We start from the raw sequence: 20886 nt of genomic DNA on the forward strand, positions 1-20886 counted from the left end.
CTCATTGAAATAGACATGAAGGTGATGATTACATTATAATAATTATTGAATATGGCTTTCAAGTTTCCCTTACATTGAAGTTCTCACCCCTTCATAGCTTTTAAGAATTACCTGGGGCAGTTTAGGAAAATACAGATGTTGGAAATTCACTTTTAAATTCAGTTTTAAGTTTCTGAGGTGCACAGCTAGGGTTTAGACCACTGCTTAAAACAACAAAGCTTATTGTTTTGTATTGTGATGGAGTCTCGCTCTGTGGCCCAGGCTGCAATGCAGTGGCACGATCTCCACTCTCTGCAGCCTCTGCCTCCCAGGTGCAGGAGACTCTTCTGCCTCAGCCTCCTGAGTCGCTGGGATTACAAGCGCCCACCACCATGCCCAGCTAATTTTTGTATTTTTAGTAGAGACAAGCTTTTACCACATTGGCCAGAGTGTGCGTGTGTGTGTGTGTGTGTGTGTGATGGAGTTTCACTATTCTTGCCCAGGCTAGAGTGCAATGGCGCTATCTTGGCTCACTGCAACTTCTTACAGGCATGAGCCACCGCTCCCGGCCAACAAAGGTTTTTAGACTACGTCAGGTCGACTTCTCAGGTCATGGAGGCAGGCAAAAAAAACCAGGAGGGACGCGGTCAGTATCAAGCACGAAGCCTGCCTGCAAGGGATGGGCCACCAAGAGGCCAGGAGTGTCACCCGTCTAGCGAGCACTCCTGGACAGAATGAAAATCAGGCCACAATAGGCAGCTACAAGAAACCATCAGATGAGATCATAAGAAAATGCAAAGTTAAAAGCTACATGTTAACACTCCTCAATCTCCAATTTTAATTTAGCATTTACTTTTCCTTTTCTCAATATATTTATTTGAAAAGAGATTCTTACTCTGGATTTTTATTGTGGGGACAGGATGGCAGAAGTACCACTCTTCTCTCAGAAGTATTAATAAATTAATACATATTAATACAGATGGGAGAAGTAATAAATAATAAGTGTACACATGTTCTCACTCATAAGTGGGACCTGAACAATGAGAACACATGGACATAGGGAGGGAAACAACACACGCTGAGGCCTGTCGCAGGGTGGGGGCCGAGGGCAGGGAGAGCATCAGGACAAACAGCTAATGTACGCGGGGCTTAAAGCCTAGCTGACGGGTTGACAGGTCCAGCAAACCACCATGGCACATGTATACCTATGTAACAAACCTGTACGTTCTGTGCATGTATCCCAGAACTTAAAGTAAATAAATTGATAATAAGTACACTAAATGAAATTTAAAGATAAAAATGAGTGTCTTTCTAACACAGTTTAGTTGATTTTTCAAATAAAATAAAATAGCTAGATCAACAAGCATCGTCTGGATGAATCTGGATAAAAACCTTAGATAGATGAAGTAACTTGCATCAAGTTAACATCAAGTTAACAATCTGACACCTTGGATGGCAAACCAGGTTGTTGTCTAACTCTCAAATTAAGGTTCTTTCAGGTTTTTTCACTGTTTCCACTAAGCCCAATTGCCGGAATGTTTTTCTGCATACACATGGGTGTCAACATAGGCTCATGGCTAAGAGTCTGACACTAGAATCTCCTTCAGGCCAAAGTGCCTGCTCAACTATTGACTGTGTGACCTGGACAAGTCCCTTAGGCATCTTTGTGCCTCTGTGTGCTGCATCCACAGAGCAAGAAAGACAGCAACAGGAGCTGTTTTATACTAAATAATAAAAGAAAGAACACCTGCAAAATGCTTACAGCAAGACTTAGAACAGGAAGTACTCAATAAATGCTAGCTATTATTATTACCAAGAATTAAATCTGAACTTAGAATGTGTTACCACTTGTTAGTAAGAAAATCAGTACAGAAAATTATCACCCTTTACTGCACATACAGATTCTCTATTCCTTTCTCTCTCTAAACAAGCTTTTAAAATGGGTGACTGCAGGGCCTTTATTTCTACTGTGTGCGCCTTAAGGTATGAAGGGGACACAATGATCCAATATCCTGTTACTTCCTATACCCCAGAAATGTATGAGGCAGAAGGAATGTTTGAGTTTGAAAGGACTCTCAAGATGTGATGGTTCTTATAGTACACTGTCACGCTTAAGAGAACTTCTACCCGCCCACTGAAATAGACATGAAGGTGATGATTACATTATAATAATTATTGACTATGGCTCTTTCAAGTTGCCCTTACACTGAAGTTCTCAACTCTTCACAGCTTTTAAGAATTAACTGGGGCAGTTTAGGAAAATACAGATGTTGGAAATTCAGTTTTAAGTTTCTGAGATGCAGAGCTAGGGCTCAGACCACTGCTTAAAATAACAAAGCTTTTTCTGTTTGTTTTGTTTTCTTTTGTTTTGAGATGGAGTCTCAGCCTCTCGGCTTCTATCAGACACATTGCTCATTACCTCAGAAAGTGCTTTCATTGAGGAAAAACAGTTATCTCATTAAAGAATCAAAACCTTAACACTATGCATTGTTCCTCACTGAATTCTTCCTTTATAAAGCTTTCCACCGATATTTCCTCCAAAGAGAAATGTTTAATGAAAGCAAACAAACAAAGGAAAGAAAACAAACCATACATACTGAGACTTAACTTATAAAATTACAACGTGGTATGTGGAAAAGCCCTGCTGGATTTCGGATTCATGAACTAAGAGTGGTATTAGTGGCTTTTCACTAAGGGAATATACAAAACTGTCTTTATAATATGGTACTGTAAATGCTTTCCAAATAACACTGTAGAAGGCTTGTACAAAGCATGACATTGCATTTTAAACATTTGTAGGGATAATCCTTAATATACTGACTTTCACATTTCATACTTCTTTCAGATATCTCAACCATTTAATCTCCACTTAAGTTGAAGATTCGGCAAAACAGAAAAGAATCCAACGTTCACAACACTCAGGGGTCAATGCGTTTTCAGAAGTCTGATTATTTCAAGCAGGGCTTTAGGCTATGAACGAATCAATAACTTCATTTGAGGATGAGAATATGCAGTAATTGTTTCATATTACTCTAGTACACATTCTTGAAGTCTCATGAGGATTCTGTTTGGTTTTGCACAATATCAATATGCTTATCTTCCTGCATGAACAATATATGAACATATAGAAGATAACAATATAATAGTACAGATGCTTCTTTTTGGTTTTTCTCCTCACCGCCTGCAGAAGCAAAGTAAGACCACATTCTGAAATTATCTATAAAATACGACTAACGGGATGAATTGGCCATCTCCTTAAGTCACTACCCTTGAGGCACTGTCACAGAGATCTGAAATTATCTATAAAATACAACTAATGGGATGAATTGGCGGTCTCCTTAAGTCACTACCCTTGAGGCACTGTCACAGAGATCTGGTAGTTTGCTTCATTACAAATTAGCTATATGACCCTTAGGGCAAATCACGGAGCTTCCCTGGGCCTTATTTTTTAAATGGAGACACCTACTTCAAAGCACTAATGAAAGATTAAATGAAAAAGGTAAAATACCAAAATATTACCTGTCACATAGTGAACAGTAAGCAAATAAAGCTGCAATAATAATTATTCAACAGAAGAGGAAATGGCCTGAAAATACACTGCAAATGAGAGACGGCATCTGTCACATTCAGTCATAAAGTGTGCTTGTGTGATCAAGTTGATCAGCATTACATTTTGGGAAACCTTATTAGTAATATAATCAAGATATATAATAAATTACATTGTCATTTATTCAACTAGCTATAACCTAACGGTAAGAACAGAGATTGGAAAAAGGGAAGGAAAATAAAGAAATTTCTAATCACCAAGTAAAGCATATCCTACCTGGCCAATTAAAAAAAAAAAAAAAAATCCAAGTTATAAAGGAGTTTGGTTTGAGTCTGATTAGCAAGAATCAGTCCATGAGAAACCAGCATATTGGACTGCGATAGTGTAAAATATATATTTGAACTTCAACCCCATTTCCTGGTATACGACTCCTAAAATACTTAAAATGTCCAGTGACATCTTTTTGTATACTAATGAGTTAATTGATGGATGGCAGCCCTGAGGTAGCTTTAGGATGGGGCTGGTCAACAGAAAGACCAAGGCCTAATCGGAGGGTTGAGATTTTCTGCCCCATCCACAGCCTCCAGTGAGGAGAGAGGGGCTGAAGGTTAATTTGATCACCAATGGCCAATGGTTTAATCAATAATGCCTATGTAATGAAGCTTCCCAAACAGTCCAAAAGGACAGGACTCCGGAAGCTTCCAGACAGCTGAACACATGGGGGTTCTTGGAGGGTGGAATGACGGCAAAGTACATGGAAGCTCTGTGTCCCTCCCCCCGACCTACGCATTTCATCCGTGGAAGAGACATGTAACATCCTTTGTAATAAACCAGCATATCTAAGAGTTTCCCTGAGTTCAGTGGGCCGCTCTAGCAAATTAATCACATCCAAGGAGGGGGTTGTGGAAACCCCAATGTAGTCAATCAGAAGTACAGGGAAATCCACCTGGAGCTTGAGACTGGCACATGAAGCGGCAGAGAAAGGAAGGAGAGTCCTGGGACTGGGTCCTTAACCTGTGGGATCTGACACTATCTCCAGGTAAATAGTATCAGAGCTGAGTTGAATTAGAAGAAAGACAGCTGGTGTTTGCTGCAGGATTAATTGCTTGCTTGGTGTGGGGGGAAAACCACCAAACATGTGGTCATGGAAGTCTTCTTCGTTGACTGTTGTGGTATGACAGCAGCAGAAGAAAAAACACTTTTTTTTCATTCTCACAGACCTACTGAATTAAGGACCAAATGTTACTTTGTGCAATGGCTTCAGGTGCTGCAGAAAAAAAGAGTGTTCCAAGCCTTGGGAAGAGGAGGCTAAGGAACAGGTAGGGCTGTCCTGGGTACAAGAGGACATGGAGTGGCCCATGGGCTGGATTTCTGCTCAGCTTGTCTCAGGTCCTTGATGATCTCATCAAATCCTCAAACCCTATGAAGTCATACACAAATCTAACACATTATCTCTTTCTATACATCTTTTTCACTCTAAATAAAGTATACCAAAATGCACATGTCTACATGTGTTCATTTATCCACCCAAACGTGTGTACTGAGTGCCTACAATGTGCCAGGCGCCCTGGAGGACACAAAGATCCATGGTCATCTCAGCTCACTAGTATTCCCCCAGTATTTCATGATTACAGCAACTGAACTTTTTATCTTTTTAGCTATTTGTGTACATTTGCTTTTTCCCCTTTAGATTATAAACTCTTGATGGGGAAGGGCTGTCTTTTCGTTGTCTTGTTTCCCCCAGCAACTAACAGAGTACTGCACTTACAGAAATTATCCAGTAAATATTTACTCTACAAAATCACTCTGAAGGAGCCCACAATCTCCTTCCCCTGAGGTCTTCAGATTTTAAGACCATCTGCCTGAGGTGGCTACAGCTTTCTAAATTTGGCTGACAGTGCAATATGAAATAAAATGTTTCAAAACATAATCTGGAAAGGGTTTGTGTTTTCCCACCCTGAAATTCTGTGTATAAGCAGCAAAACAAAATGGAATTTAGGAAGAGAGATGAAATCATCTAAACATTTTATATACAGGCAACTGCATTTCCCAATGGTCAAACCCCCGAGTGAAGGATGAAGCACCAGCCCTGCTGACTTGTTCTTGACAATCCGATCCCGGCAAGAGATGGCACACATCTGCTGTAAGCAGGCAAAGAATGCTGTCATTCCCCCTGTAGAGATCTAGCAACTAGAATGTTTGTTCAGAAACTTGGGTGGGACAATGAGAAACTCAGTCTCAGAACATTTTAAAAATAGATACAGGCCAGGCACGGTGGCTCACATCTGTAATTCCAGCACTTTGGGAGGCTGAGGCAGGCGAATCACAGCAATTCGAGACCAGCCTGGCCAACACAGTGAAATCCCATCTCTACTAAAAATAGGAAAATTAGCTGGGCGTGGTGGCGCATGCCTGTAGTCCCAGCTACTTGGGAGGCTGAGGCAGGAGAATCGCTTGAACCCAGGAGGTGGAGGTTGCAGTGAGCCAAGATGGCGCCATTGCACTCCAGCCTGGCTACAGAGCGAGACTTCATCTCTAAATAAGTAAATAAATAAATGAAGACAAATTACGGACCCTGTAAAGATCCATTCAAGTATAGAATTCTACTGGCCTTACGAAACTGACCATAAAATAAAAAAAGTGCAGAATCAAAAGGAAGCCTAGCACCATCCCTCCAATACTTATTTTGATTCCCAAAGGGTAAAAGGCGGAAGGTAAAGCTGAAAGCAGAGAGAAGGAACAAAATATTCCAGGCATCAAAACAGTACCTTTCTGATAAGAAAACACCCAAGGAGTTAAAAATTCTTACTAGAAATCTGAAAGCTGAAACACAGACCTCTATAACACTACAGTGCCAGCTATCTCAGAAAATTCTATTCATCTTTGTAAGGACAAGAATTTGGAGCTCAGCCCAAACTTGTCTCAGTCACTTCTCATGATAATAATTTGAGTTCTCCCACAGAACAAGTCTCCTAATCCTCTGATAAACAAGTTTCTAAGCCTTTAAGATGGTAAGTGAACAAATCCTAACTTCGCCAATGGGAAAATGAGGGCATCAAATGGTAAAATCATCTACGAAGGCATACACGACAAGTCAGTAATTAAACAAGTATGCTGTCTCCTCGGTTCCGATGCTAACACAAAATCTGTAGATTTTAAACAAGGTGTTCTTTACATACAAGTTAACTGGGGAATAAAGGTCACTGCAAAAGAAAAACTAAAAGAACCAAAGCAATTGAACTTCATTCATACTTTTTTATCAACAGATACGTTGTACAGATTTGTGATGTCCCCTTTAACTAGAGTCCAATTGTAACCCATGTTAAAATAGCATTTGAAATGGATTTTCAACTGAGAAAAGAGACTACCTGGGGCACAGCAGCTTATTCAGGAAGCACAGCTTTACTTCCCTCTATGCTCTTAAAGACATCATATGGATCCAAATCAAAAGCAACTCAAACCGTAAAAATACAAATAAAGTTTAATTTTAAAATGAGAGAGAATACCTGGAGTTGGATTAACAGACTGGAAAAATTTTAGATCTGGAACTCATACCACATGCAAAAATAAAGAAAAAAAGTATCATATGCAAATTTAAAACTAAAATATGGAAAGTAGTTTTTATAATTGTGGAGTGGGGAAGTTTTCTCTTAGCATGAGAATCAGGCCAGAAACCGTAAAAAAACAAAAAAAAAGGAGCTACACTTAGGGAGAGACTGAGAGACTGACATACTTCATAAGAGAGAAATCAGAACTACTCTATTGTGAAAAGTATCTCCAGAAAGCTCAAGCGCAAACTAAGAATTGGCAAAAAATACTTGTTTATTACACGTGACAAAAGACTAATATCCAGAATAGAGAGATTAAAAATATCAGTACATGTAAAACTCCAAAAAATGAGCAAAACAAATACATGTAGCCAATAAGCATGTAAACCTAACCTCAGTGTTAATTTTTTAGAACATAAACACTAAAACGATAAAACACTTTTTTAACATTAAAACCAGACAATGAAAAGATGTCTACAATGTACTACAATTCACTACAATGATAAGTGAAAGTAAAAGCAATGTACAACATATCTGTGGTCAAAAATAGTACATATTGAATAATTCAATCTTTTTAAGTGTGCATGTGGATTTCTGAAAAGTCTGTTGACAGTGATTGCCTTTGGGGAATGAGGCTGCAGGAGAGATCTGTGCTCCATTTTATGCATTTCTGTGTTACCTGAAATTAATATACTTACAAATTTAAAAACTAAAGAATTTTTGGCAAAATGAAGTTTGCCTAAAATCATGAACACATATGATATGGCTTGGGTGTTTGCTCCCTCCAAATCTCATGTTGAAATGTGATCCCAGGGTTGGGGGTGTGGCCTGGTGAGAGATGACTGAATCATGGAGGTGGATCCTTCATGAATGGTTTAGCACCATCCCCTTGGGGTTGAGTTCTCCCTCAGTCAGTTCACATTAAACATGGTTGTTTAAAAGAGTCTGGGACCTCCCCCTTCTGTCTGATGTTCCCACTCTCACCATGTGAGGTGTTGGCTGCCGCTTTGCCTTTCACCTAAAAGCTCCCTCAGGTGTCACCAGAAGCCAAGCAGATGCCAGTACCATGCTTCCTACACAGCCTGCTGAACTGTGAATTAAATCCCTTTTCTTTGTAAATTATCCAGCCTCAGGTATTTCTTTATACCAACACAAAAAGGGGTTAACACAACGCATCACAAATGTGCTCCCTATTGTACAGGGTAGCATATTCCAGAACTTCACTCATCAAAATTACCCATAAAGAAATTAATCTGAAGACCATGTCCTCTAGGCGCACTTCTGTATAGACCAGACTAAGGAAAATTCAGAAAGCATGAAGTCCAAGCAGTGCCTATTTCCCACAGTACTCCGAAGTGCAGTAAAGGCCAGGTCCCCAGCTGTGTCCAGGCAGCACAAGTGTCCCTTAGCTGGCCAGCAGGCTAGTAACAGAAAGAACTCATCGCTTAGATTCAGAGGAAACCAAGGAACTGGGAGGGACAAGGGCAGCCCTTGGTTTTTCCTTAAACCTAGGTGGGAAGCACCTCCCATTTCCTGTGCTGAAAATGTTCACTATCTCCCTCGTTTTATTTCCACATCAGAATTTACTCAGTCTCAAGGGTTTTCATGAGCGCTTCGGCCAAGTCTCTTGGTTCCCATTAGGAGGGAACAGTCTTTTCAGGCAGAGTCTGTCTCTACTGTTCTCTCCTCTGTTCCACCTCTTCTCTTGTAAGGATTTTCACAATTTCACCACTCGACATGTTTGTACTTATGTATTCATAATTTATAAGAAACTCGTAGTGGACATCCACCCCCTCCTCCAGTGGTATTTTGCCACAGTTTAAATGTTTATCCTCAAATCTTTTTTTTTTTTTCCCCTTGAGACCAAGTCTCACTCTTGCTGCCCAGGCTGGAGTGCAACGGCATGATCTCAGCTCACTGCAACCTCCGCCTCCCAGGTTCAAGCAATTCTCCTGCCTCAGCCTCCCAAGTAGCTAGGATTACAGGCGTGTGCCACCATGCCCAGCTAATTTTTTTGTATTTTTAGTAGAGATGGGGTTTCTTCATGTTGGTCAGGCTGGTCTCGAACTCCCCATCTCAGGTGATCCACCCGCCTCGGCCTCCCAAAATGCTGGGATTACAAGTGTGAGCCACCATGCCCGGCCCGTCAAATCATTTGTAAAGGCACGCTCCCAGGCCACAGACCTCAAAATGCATCAACACGCATAAAAGACAGAGGCTGTGGAAATAAAGATTGATCAAGGGACACAGCAACTAAATGCAGCGCCTAACCCTAGAGGGACCCTATATGGAGGGGAATGATGCTGCAAAGGACATTTTCGGGCAAATGGTAAAACTGGGATACAAATAATAGTTCGGTTTGAGTAAGCAATCGATATTAAGCTATCTGAAGTTGATAACTAAACCTCTGTTACCCAAGCAAATTATCTCTATCGCACTGAAGTGCTTAGGGGTAAAAGGTCATGAAGTGTATAACTTGAAAACCGAGTGTATGGGTGCATGCATGTGCCATGGGCCTGTGTGCATTGTTGTGTAGACACAGACTGAGAGGAAAGGATGGGGATCCATTTTTGACAATCCAAGGCTGGAGGACAAATGTCCTGGGGGTGGTTACTTCCTACAGGCTCCTTCACAAGCCCATCTTATTTCCTGCTGCTACAGGAAATACAGTATTTGTGCACACGCACAAGTAAAGGAGCAGCTCTGCCTTTATTCTGCAGCCAAGGAAGGGGTTTAGGTGACAGTGCCCTTGGCCCCGGGCAGAGCAGGCTGGACTTTGCCCCACCACTCCCTTGATCACCTTCCTCACAGCGGCTGCTCTCGGGGGTCCAGGACACATCTTATACCGGGAGAGAAGCCTTTGGCAGCTATTTACCCACCAACATGCCCACTGGTTGCGCCTCTAATATAAGGGACGCTCCATGTAGATAACATAGAAACCAATTATTAAAGGCCAGTGCTTTTAAACACATTTAGGGATGCTCACAGGAACTCTTTAGTGACTCCTTTCAAAGCCTCTAGAGGCTCTGAAGCTAGGCAACTCCAAAATTCAAATGAGCTTTCTTAAAACAATGCTCACCCATGTTTGCTATGGAGAAGTGACAAAATAAAAACATATACTCTATCAGCCTAGGGAAACTGAAACAATCTTTAAAAAAAAAAATAGTGGGACACAAAACCCGAATTTAAAAATCAACATGCCTCTCTGAAGTGAGAATGCCTTGCCTGCAGGCTTACCTGAGTGGGGAAGAGCAGCGGGCTCCTGCTCACACAGCCTGGCAAGAACCTACAAACGAAGAAAGAGACCCCGTTCAGACTCCCAGAACAACTCTTGGTCAGCAATTTGAACATGTGGTTCCTCAGACCTGAGGAATCCCCAGGGGTCCACAAGGTTTCCATTTTCATGTTGATACCAAGGCACTATTTATCTTTTCTACTCTTCATCTCTCCCCAATGTTCAATGGAGTTTTCCAGAGGTTGAGGAACATACGACAGCACAAGAGATTAAATGAAGAAGCAGGTAAGAGAATCCAGCTGTCTTCTCTTCAGCCACACATTAATGAAATTAAGTATACAGCAATATCATTCTGCTTATTAATTTTTCTGTTTTGAAAAATAATTACTTTCAAAAAATGCTGCTTATAATAAAATATAAAGGGGTTACTACTGTCCTTTTTTTTTCTTTTGTTTACATTCAGAATTTTTATTTTAAAACAAAGAATCAGAGTAACATTAGTAACAGAAAATCCATATGGAAAGATCCACAATCTTCTCAGTGAGAAAGGGGGCCCTGCCTTATTGCCAACCTACTGTTTGAGGAGCCAGAAGGTGACGTGAAATTGCAAGGTCACCTTTTCAAGCTAAACCCCACTCCACAGCTATGTCCTTTTTTTTTTTTTTTTTTTTTTTGAGACGGAGTCTCGCACTGTGGCCTGGGCTAGGGTGCAATGATGCGATCTTAGCTCACTGCAACCTCTGCGTCCCAGGTACACGTGATTCTCCTGCCTCAGCCTCCCAAGTAGCTGGGATTACAGGCGCCCGCCACCACGCCCAGCTATCATTCTTAAATAGTAAATATTTTTCAAATTTCTCAGTTTTAATTATAGTATGGTAAACATCAACAGAGATAAGCCACATAATCAAAAGCTCCATGGAATTCCAATAATTTTTAAGCACGTCAAAGGAATCCTAAAACCAAAAATTTTGAGAACTCCAGTTATACATTTTGGTACTAAATTCTGTTGAACTGCATCTTCTTTTAATGATAATGGCGATGGTCAATATTAGATATGCAGTGCTACGTACTAGACACTCTACTAAAACACTTCATATATGTTATTTCCAAACTCACCAGCACGTTAAAAGAAAAAAACAATTGGCCTTTTCTGCCTCCCTGGTTGAGGAAACTGGCACGCAAGACACTGGTTATTTGCCCCAGGCGAATCAGCAAGCGCAGGATGTGAACTCAAGTTAGCTGGACTCCTAAGATCATGCTTTCAACACACCGTTTTTTAAAACAACGTAAGAATTTCTGCAAACTCAACCACAGCCAAGCGCCCCAGGGCTCACACTCAGATCTGACACTGCATGGACTCAAAACGCAACAATGTGGAGAATACACTTCAGACAAAACCATATAAACATGGGTTTACAAAGACAGTGTGGCTTTCTTTTTTTTTTTTTGAGACGGAGTCTCACTCTGTCGCCCAGGCTGGAGTGCAGTGGCCGGATCTCAGCTCACTGCAAGCTCCACCTCCCAGGTTTACGCCATTCTCCTGCCTCAGCCTCCCGAGTAGCTGGGACTATAGGCGCCCGCCACATTGCCCGGCTAGTTTTTTTGTTTTTTGTTTTTTTTAGTAGAGACAGGGTTTCACTGTGTTAAGCAGGATGGTCTCGATCTCCTGACCTCGTGATCCACCCGTCTTGGCCTCCCAAAGTGCTGGGATTATAGGCTTGAGCCACCGCGCCCAGCTGACAGTGTGGCTTGTGTGGCTTTCTAAAGGCTGGCAAGATCCAGCACTGCTTCCTCCAAAAGACAAGACAGATCCCAGGAAGGAGGGCACCCCAGAGCCAGTCCCAGTTTACAACTGTTAACCCAGCATAGCATTAACAGCGCTCCTTTCACTTTGGGAGGCGATAAACTGTAAGGTCACCCACCAAGAAGGCTATGACTAGTCTCAGTTTTAAAAAGCCCTCCTTTTTCAATCTGTCTCCATTTTCATGAAGCACAGAAACAGTAGATGAAAAATTACTAGTCCCCTCAATTGTGGCTGAAGGTAAGATTATGTGCAGCGGTTAGGGTGGGGAGAGAAATTCTCACTGACAATTTTTGTAGCCAATATAGAGTTCTGAGTTTTAAAATCTGATGCATAATATAGTGGGTACCTCAAAAAAAAAAAAATTAAACATGGCATTACCATAAAACCCAGCAATTCTACTTCTGGGCATACAGCCAAAAGAACCTGAAAGCAAGGTCTCCAAGCTGAACTGGCATAGCCCTTTTCACGGCAGCATTATTCACAGTGGCCCAAAAGGTAAAGCAACCCAAATGCCCATTAGATGAATGCAGAAACAACATATGGGAAATACGTGCCATGGAACATCATTCAGCCTTAAAGAGGAAGGAAAGGCTCACACAAACTACAACACAGATGAACCTTGAAGATACCATGCTAAGCAAATAAGCCAGTCACAAAAAGGACAAATACTGTATGATTCCATTTATATGAGGTATGTAGAGTAAGTCAAATTCATAAAATCAGAAAGCACAATGGCGGTTGCCAGGGATTGGGGTGAGGGGAAATGGGGTTCCTGTTAAATAGACACAGAATTTTCAAGATGAAGAGGTCTGAAAATGGATGATGGTGATGGTTGCACAACAGGCTCAATCTGTATAACATCAGTGGACGTCTAGTACCGTCAGGGACTCAGACACAGTACTAGGTAGAAGGTGAACCTCATGTTACAGTGCTTCGCAGATACTGTATCTTTTACGGACTGGAGGTTCGCAGCAACCCTGCATGGAGCAAGCCTATCGGCACCATTTTTCTGACACAAAGTTTTCAGTTAGTGTTTCTCACAATACTTTCAACTCCATCAGTACTTTCATATTTGCTATGGTGACCTGTGATCAGAGATCTTGGATGGAACTAGGGTAACTGTCTGGGGCTGGCATGAGCCACACCCATATAAAACAGTGTATTTAATCCATAAATACTGTGTTCTGATGACTCCACCGACCAGCCTCCCCCATTTCTCTTCCCTCCTCAGACCTCCCTATTCCCTGAGACACAACAATGTTGAACTTAGGCCAATTAATAACCATACAACGGCCTCTCTGTGTTCAAGTAAGAGTCAACTAACTCACTTTAAATCAAAAGCTAGAAGCAATTAAGCTCAGTGGGGAAGACATGTCAAAAGCCAAAACAGGCCCAAAACTAAGCCTCTTGTGCCAAACAGCCAAGTCGTGAATACAAAGGAAAAGTTCTTGAAGGAAATTAAAAGTGCTACTTCAGTGAACACACAAATGATAAGAAGGCAAAACAACCTCATTGCTGATATGAAGAAAGTTTGAGTGTTCTGCATAGTCAATGAAACCAGCCACATTTCCTTAAGCCAAAGCCTAGTTCAGAGCACGGCCCTAACTCTCTTCAATTCAGTGAAGGCCGAGAGAGGTGAGGAGACCACAGAAGAAAACTCTGCAGGTAGCAGAGGCTGGTTCATGAGGTACAAGGAGAGCTACACTAAACAGCAAATGTTCAATGTCAATCAAACAGCCTTCTATTAGAAGATGTCCTATAGAACTTTCATAGCTAGAGAGAGGAAGTCAACGATTGGATTCAAAGCTTTAAAGGACAGGCTAATTCTCTTGTTAGCAGTTAACGCCGCTGGTGACTTTAAGTTGAAACTCACGCTTAGTTACCATTCTGAAAATCTTCGGGCCCTTAAGAATTGTGCTAAATCTACTCTGCCTGTGCTCTGTCATTGGAACAACAAAGCCTGCATGACAGTACATCTGTTTACAGCATCATTTACTAAATATTTTAAGTCCACTTTGAAACGTAGTGCTCAGAAAAAAAGATTCCTTTCAAAACGTTACTGCTCATCGACAATGCAGCTGGCTACCGAAGAGCTCTGACGGAGGTGTACAAGCAGAAGAATGTTGTTTCTTGCCTGCTAATAACATCCATTCCGCAGCCCACGGATTAAAAAGCAATTCTGACTTTTAAGTTTTATTATTTACGAGGTAATTTTCATAATGTTATAGCTATCACAGATAGCAATTCCTCTGGTGGATCTGGGCAAAATAAACCAAAACTCTTTTGGAATCACCATTCTAGATGCCATCAAGAACATTCATGATTCATGGGTGGAGGTCAAAATATCAACAATTAATAGGAGTTTGGAAGAAGTTGACTACAACCTTCAAGGATGACTTTAGGGCGGGGGCTCAACATTTCAATAGAGGAAGAAATAGCAAAAAAGCTAGAATTAGAATTGGCGCCTAAAGATCTAACTAAATTGCTACAAATTCATGATCAAACTTAAATGGATGAGGAGTTGCTTTTTGTAGAGGAGCAAAGAAACTGGTTTCTTAAGACGGAATCTGCTCTTGGTGAAGATGATATGAACATTGTTGCAAAGGATTTAGGATATTACATAAATTGGCAGGGTTTGAGGAGAGACTCCAGTCTTGAAAGAAGTTCTACCTGTGGGTCAAATGCTATGAAACAGCATGAAGTCTTTCATGAAAGGAAGAGCTGACTGATGTGGCAAACTTCACTGTTGTCTTATTTTAAGAAATTGCCACAGCCAGCCCAACCTTCAGCCACCACCACCCTGATCAGTCAACAGCCATCAACACTGAGGCAAGATTCTCCAGCAGCAAAAAGACTGACTTGCTGAAGGCTCAGATAATCATTTGCATTTTTTAGCAAAAAGTATTTTTAAATTAAGGTTTGCAGATTTTTTAGACATAATGCTACTGCATACCTAATAAACTCCAGTATAGTGAACTGTAACTTTTAAATGCACTGGAAAAAACAAAAAAATTGTGTGACTTGCTATACTGCAACATGTTTCATTGCAGTTGTCTGGAAATAAGCAAACCTCCAAAGTATGCAGGTACTGAAAAGCAACGTGGGGAAGACTAGGTAAAATACATTACTGAACTATAAAAGATAAATGTTTCTTGCAAAAAAAAAAGCACGATATTCTACAATTTAAAAAACCTCAAAGCCTCTGAAGCATCAATATTTTTCAAAATTTTGGGATCCCATTTTTTCTCTAAGGAAGCTTTCTATTCTCATCTATATTCTTTATGCTGATACGTCATGAAGCCCTCAACTTGAGTTTACAAAATAAGTCTTTTAAAGGCCTGCTAATGAAACAGTCTGTGTTTTGTGACTAAATATCTTATGCTCTTATGCTTAATGTCTCTTCTCTAGGAGACACTCGATGTTGTAATATCCCAACACAATGAACCGTCTGTAAAAGGCACTTTTCCTTCCTTTGATACAGCAAACATCCTGTAAACAATTAATGTTCCACTCTTTTAACTGACTGCTTTTGTTTACTGACAGGAAAGGAAACCACAAATTCTTCAAGTGGCAATAGGGACTGCAAGAGTTTTACTTCATTTCCTATTGAGCAGGTGGTTTATATGAGGCAACTGGCTATTGTATTTTACCTTGTTTTGCCTTGAGACAGGAAAAAAAGAAATGAACTTTCAGCGCACAGCCTTCTCAAGCAACAGAGCTTGGGGCCAGGTGCTGTGATGCCAAGAGTGAGGGGGGTAGGTTCTCCCCTGTTCCCTGGTCTGTCACTGAGAGGAGGCTCCTCACACTTCAACAGGAAGCTCTGTGTGAAAACCAGATTTGCAGACACACAGAGGTCTGGCTCTTTGTTCTTACCTGCAGGTTCATCAGCTGTTTTTCCAGCAAAAGAAAGTTCTGAGAAAGTGAAGGCAAACATTTTCTTTCCACTGAAATGAACACAAATATTCCATCAGCCCGTGTCTCTACTTACTGTTAGGATGGATTTGCTAGTATTTGGGGAAAGCCAGCATCAAAAAAAGGCTACTTTTTGTTTCTGTTTGTGTTTGTTTTGCAGTCCCGTACCACTACACCTCAGAGTTTTCTATTAGCCCCAAAACACTCCAGTCTAGACTCTAGATGCCAGCAAGGTCCAGATCATGACCACATATCCAGGACTAAGCACATGCTCTGTACTTAAAAAGCACCCAGTATGTATTTCCAAAAGAGATGAATAAAGAAGGAGAGAGGCAGGGCATTTCCTACAGGATAAGCAAGTGACGGAAAGAACACAGCCATTCCCATAAGGGAATCCATAGAACAGGTTGAACCATATGAAACCATCAATGGTTCTCTATTTTTGACCTAAAAAAGCAGCAATTTCATGCAATCCAATCTAACCTCTGATCCTCCTCAGTGAGCTTCCCTATTCCATGCTATTGTAGGAGCCATGGGAAAACTTCCTCTTCACTCTCCAAAACTCGATGAAAAATCAACTAAAGGCAGATCAACAGGAGAAAAGGCAAATATATTAATATGAACAGAAGTCTCACAAAATAAAAGAACTCAAAGAAATGGCCAGATGGGCGAAGCTTTTTCGGAGGTTACAGAAAGAATGGGGGCTTGGAGTGTTACTGAAAAGGGATCCTGATCCCAATCCCAGGAGACGGTTCTCGGATCTCACACAAGAAAGAATTCGAGGTGAATTCGTCAAGTGAAAGCAAGTTTATTAAGGAAGTAAAGAATTAAAAAGTGGCTACTCCACAGGCAGAGCAGGGGCATGGGCTGCTCAACTGAGTATACTTATAGTTATTTCTTAATTATATGCTAAATAAGGGGTAGATTATTCATGGGTTTTCTAGGAAAGGGGCAAGAAACCCAAGAAGTCATAATTCCTCCCCTTTTTAGACTGTATAGTAAGTTCACGGGGTTGCCATGGCATTTGTAAACTGTGGTGGCGCCGGTGGGAGTGTCTGTTAGCATGTTGATGCATTATAATTAGCATATAATGAGCAACGAGAATGACCAGAGGTCACTTTTGTCACCATCTTGGTTTCGGTGGGTTTTGGCAGCTTCTTACCACAACCTGTTTTATCAGCAAGGTCTTTGCGACCTGTATCTTGTGCCGACCCTCCTGTCTCACCCTGTGACTAAGAATGTCTAATCTCCTGGGAATGCAGCCCAGTAGGTGTCAGCCTCATTTTACTCAGCCCCTGTTCAAGAAGGAATCACTCTGGGGAAAATGTCTGACAGGAACACGGCCAAAAACAGGTTATGATGGTGCCTCAAGTTATGATGACGGGACAGTTATGGGAAGGGGAGGAGTCCTGGCTAGCAAAGGTGGCCTCGTTATGCATCTGAAACCTCACACGGGTAGCAGCCCTCAGACAGAATAGATGATAATTTCTTTTTCAGACCTTTATAGGTGTCAGACTCTCAGTTAATCTTGCCTACATCAGGACAAGGGAGGGCCTTAGAGAAAGCCTGGCTGCATTAATGCAGATTCCCTACAGATGCAAATCCTCCCTACAAAAGACAGCTTTTCAGCTATTCTTGTATTTCAAGCCCAGTGAATAGCCATCTTGAAATATGTCAAAGTATATTTCAGGATAAAATATTTTGGTTCCCTTTATTATCTTTATCATCAATCCCTTATTCTGCTACAACACTAACTTTATCCCTCTCCTTTGTGCCCTCACAGCCAACTGCCACATGAATGACCCACAGCACCTATAGCTCAACATGCAGAAGATGGAGTCTACATCCTTCCTGACAAATCTCCTCCTCCACCCATGTTCCCGACCGGGGCTAACAGCTCCAGTCTTCTCTTACCCTCCCTCTTGTGCTGCGACTATGGCAGTTAAAGCTTCTGTCCGTCTCGTGCCCTTTTCCCACATTCCCTTCTGGTTCTTGTAAGGAACCATCCCTGCCCTTGATGTCATGCTGTCGTCCCCTGGGTTGCTCTGGGCACACCATTCCCTTAGCTCTGTGACTAGTTCAAGGACATGTGCAGGCCATGGCAAGGTCATCTACAGTCTTCTCTGGGATGATGTAGGGATCTTAAGAAGTTCAGTTCTGCCAAAGGAACTAAGCTAGGAGGGTGTGGGCTGCAGCTGCTGGCCACTGTCTCACAGATCACAGAGAAAGGGCTGTTATGCAGAGCTCAACACAGGGAAGGCAGAGCCAGCACAGAGAGAGAGAGGGAAAAAAGAGGCCTTCTGACAATGCTTGAGCCCCTGAATCCAACAATGCCTGCAGTATGCCACCCGAGACATCCCAGTTACTTTCTTTTTTTGCTTAAGTTACTTTAAGTTGGGTTTCTTTCACTGATAACAGCTCACACAGACGTATCTACTCAAAACTATACTATGCATAACTTAAATCTCAAAATAACCTTCAAATAATTCCATACTATGGCCCAAGTACCTTCCTAACTCGACTTCCCTACCTGACAGTCAGAATACATATTAAATGACCTTTCCCAAAAGAATATGCCCTAAAGGTTCCTGCCTCTGTCCCTTCTATCAAGACGTTCCCATTACCCAAAATAAACAGCATCCTTTGCGTCTTAAAAGCCCCTCATTCCCCACAAAACTTTCTCAGACATTTCCAAGGGAAAAAACTGTTAAAGAAAACCTTCCTAGATAGACAGTGTCTCTTCCTCTCTACTACTCACTTAGAATACTACGTGTACCTTTCGCTGGAAGGTTTTTCAGTCAGTCTCTTATGTAACTTCTTGATGGACATGTCTGCACCTTCAACTGTGAATCCTGAATGGGCAGAAGCCTTATACATAATAATAAACGGCTGGTGAAATGAATAAGCAGGCAAGCTTCTTGCATTCTAGAAACATTTGCTGATGAAGATGTCACAATTCACTGTCTATGCTTTTTCCATAATTTTCTTTCAACTTTTATTTTAGATACGGGGGGTACATGTGCAGGTTTGTTACATGGGTATATTGCACCCAGGCAGTGAGCACAGTACCCAAGAGATAATGTTTTACCCCCTCCCCTCCTTCCTTCCCTCCCTCCCTTCCTCTCTCTAGTAGTCTGCAGTATCTGTTGTTCCCGTGTTTACGTCCATAGGTGCTCCATATTTAGCTCCCACTTATAAACGAGAACACGCAATATTTAGTTTTCTACACCCGCACTGGTTTGCTTAGGATTATGGTTTCCAGCTCCATTCATGTTGCTACAAGGACATGATTTCATTCTTTTTATGGCTGCACAGTATTCCATGGTGTATATATACCACATTTTCTTTATTTAATCCAGCACCGACGGGCACCTAGGTTGATTCCATGTCTTTGCTATTGTGAATAGCATAGTGATACACACGAGTGCATGTGTCTTTTTGGTATATGACCTATTTTCCTTTGGTTATATACCCAGTAATGGAATTGCTGGGTCGAATGGTAGTTCTAAGTTCTTTGAGAAATCTCCAAACGGCTTCCCACAGTGGGTGAACTAATCTGCATTCCCCCCAACAGTGTATAACGGTTCCCATAATTTTTTACATTAATTCTTCTCTGAGCTTTTAAGAACAAATAATTAAGTTATTGTGATTATTGGGATAGCCTCCATGTGGTGTTGAAAATTCTGTGGCTCTTTCAGTATTTCCCACAAACAAGATACATACGGAAGACTCGTTGGAAACCAATACATCCCTGCTAAATTCAAGCTAAAAAGCTTTAACTACTCCACAATGAACACAAAGTGCAAATTTCCAGTCAAGGCAACCAGGCCACTAGCAATATCTCCCATTTATTTTGCCAGCTTCTTGTCCTGGTGCTCTCGTTCTCACACTCAAATAGTTGTTCTTCCAACTTGCCTGGGTAAAGGGTGGAGCAGTGAAAAGTCACGATGTTGCTTGGTGAACACACACCTCTTCCATCCAATTTGTAAAACATTACAAACAATGGTATCATTTTAGTATGGGAAGCAGAGACAATTTTATTAGCAGAAAAGACAGAAGTAAGGAAGTAATATGCGTCACCACAGGCATGCCTATCCAGGAAAAAAACAGGACATAAAATTTAGCATACATAGCTGATACAGGGTTTTCCATCATTAACTAGTTTGCTTTTACCATCTGCTTGTACACAAGCAAAACACTAAAAATGAGAAAATATGACTCATTAAAGTAGAAGTTTATATTTGTTATCTTAAGAGTTGAATAGTGATACAGCCCGAAGACGATCCATGGTCAAACTGAGCACAATGAAAACCACAGTGTCCTCCATTCTCTGTGGAGAATGAATAAAGCTCTAACTTAACGATGTTTCAATGCCATAAGCATTTTAAGACTGGGGAATTCTATTATAAACCTGAAATAGTACTCATTAAGTCAATAAAGAGAGGAGAGAATAAATTGTACGTGTTAAATTCAAGAATATTCTCTATTTTAAGGACAGCTACTAAAAGCAACTGTAATAAATTAAGGAAGTCTAAATTCACTCAAATGACTACAGGTGTCCATGAAAGGCAAATATGTCTCTGTTTTCTGACACTGACAGATGCTGGGGCTCAGAAAATGACATAACAAAGGCCTCAAAAGGAGCTCTCTCTGCCCTCCTGTCTCTGGTCTCTCATTCTCCTTCGAAGCAAGCCACAGAAACTAGAATCCCTCTTCCCCAAGTCAACTCACAGAAACTAGAATCCCTTTTGCCCAAAGCTATCCATAAAATCTAAACACACAATCTCCTGCTCTCTGTATAAAAACTGGCCATAAAGAAATTGTCTGACCCACCATGTTTTATTGTAGATCATAAGATGCC

General features: G+C 41.3%; 1 protein-coding gene across 21 annotated transcripts in view; it reads right to left on the reverse strand.

Moving 5' to 3' along the window:
• The window catches only part of SIPA1L2 (signal induced proliferation associated 1 like 2), a 231545-nt gene that overhangs the window by 162621 nt on the left and 48038 nt on the right, over positions 1-20886 (reverse strand). For 14 of the 21 annotated variants that reach the window (XM_031659420.1, XM_031659381.1, XM_031659380.1 and 11 more), the window contains one exon: positions 10312-10360. The exons of the other annotated variants lie outside the window; for them this stretch is intronic. The gene's annotated coding sequence lies outside the window, so the exon portion shown is untranslated. The remainder of the gene's footprint in view (positions 1-10311; positions 10361-20886) is intronic. 21 annotated transcript variants of the gene reach the window in all.

Source organism: Papio anubis, chromosome 1 (genome assembly GCF_008728515.1).
Source record: "Papio anubis isolate 15944 chromosome 1, Panubis1.0, whole genome shotgun sequence".
NCBI lineage: Eukaryota > Metazoa > Chordata > Mammalia > Primates > Cercopithecidae > Papio > Papio anubis.